Below are 989 nucleotides of genomic sequence, written 5' to 3'. Positions count from 1 at the left end.
GCCCGCTACCTCACCTCAGTCGGCTCCGGCCGGCGCGCGGGTGTCCGCGCTTTACGGCCACGGTGCGACTGCAGCCTGCGCTTACGTCACCACCCGCGCCAATCCCGCAGCGGCCCATCCCCGCGCCCGCCGCCGCGCGCGGTTGCAGGGGCGGAGCCGGGGGTGAGCGCTCTTTCTGCGCGTGCGCCCAGCTGCGCCCCCGCCTTCTCCGAGCCCGGAGGAAGGTCCTGCTGTCGGCGCCCAGGCCGGTTTCTGTGGAGGCCCCTGGGCCAGCGGCCAAAAAAACCCTGTCAGCTACTTCAGTGCGGGCCTAGCTGTAAAGGAACATGGTCTTAATGCAGCTGTTTAAGGGTCCTTTCTATTGTAAAGATTTAAATAATAAATGTTGATGTGCGGGCCGGCTCCCGGTCCCGTCCTCGTGCACGCGGGCTGTGGCCGGCAGCCCGGGCACGCGGGGCCGGAGAAAAGTTGCGGGGTGGAGTAGTATGCTCGAGCTAGAATCAGTCACGGAGGCGTAATGGTTGATTGAAAAGATTATTTACTTACACCGGAGATGGTCGCGGTGCAGGCTGGACAGTTTCCCAGGTACAGCTCCGCTTCAATCCTCATTGGAGGACTCTAAAACTCGGTTCCCAGGATCCTCGGAGTGGTTCAGACTCCGTGGTATTGATAACTGGGCTCGGTTCCCAGGATCCCCGGAGCGGTTAAGTCTCCGTGGTGTCGATAACTGGGTTCTAGGGTAGGGATTCGTCTGGGCTGCGATCGGTGACGGGGAGAGGCTAGAGGCTGTGGGTAAGTGGTGCCCCGGAGTTTGCTTGGCTCCGGGGGTTCGGCAATTGAAGCTTCTATCGCCTTCTTAAGAAAGACGCGCTGGGTTCAAAAGGACCCACAGTGCTTAGAGATCCGTCTCTCCCTCCAACTTGGGTGGAAACCACCCAAGCCTTTTGTACGGCTAGAAAGCCAATAGCCAGCCGCCCCGTGGGGCCAAA

The 989-nt window shown here is 60.9% G+C and overlaps 1 protein-coding gene across 3 annotated transcripts in view; it reads right to left on the bottom strand.

The window, feature by feature from the left end:
• The window catches only part of PDPR (pyruvate dehydrogenase phosphatase regulatory subunit), a 36,784-nt gene extending 36,631 nt beyond the window's left edge, over positions 1–153 (bottom strand). For 2 of the 3 annotated variants that reach the window (XM_025199750.1, XM_006020186.3), the window contains exon 1: positions 15–153. The gene's annotated coding sequence lies outside the window, so the exon portion shown is untranslated. The remainder of the gene's footprint in view (positions 1–14) is intronic. The other variant, XM_025199749.1, reaches the window with a different exon arrangement.
• Between the last annotated feature and the right edge of the window lie 836 nt (positions 154–989).

This window comes from Alligator sinensis, unplaced genomic scaffold (genome assembly GCF_000455745.1).
Source record: "Alligator sinensis unplaced genomic scaffold, ASM45574v1 scaffold203_1, whole genome shotgun sequence".
Lineage (NCBI taxonomy): Eukaryota > Metazoa > Chordata > Crocodylia > Alligatoridae > Alligator > Alligator sinensis.
Note: the sequence above shows the minus strand (reverse complement) of the source record. Positions and strands in the feature narration are given on the sequence as shown.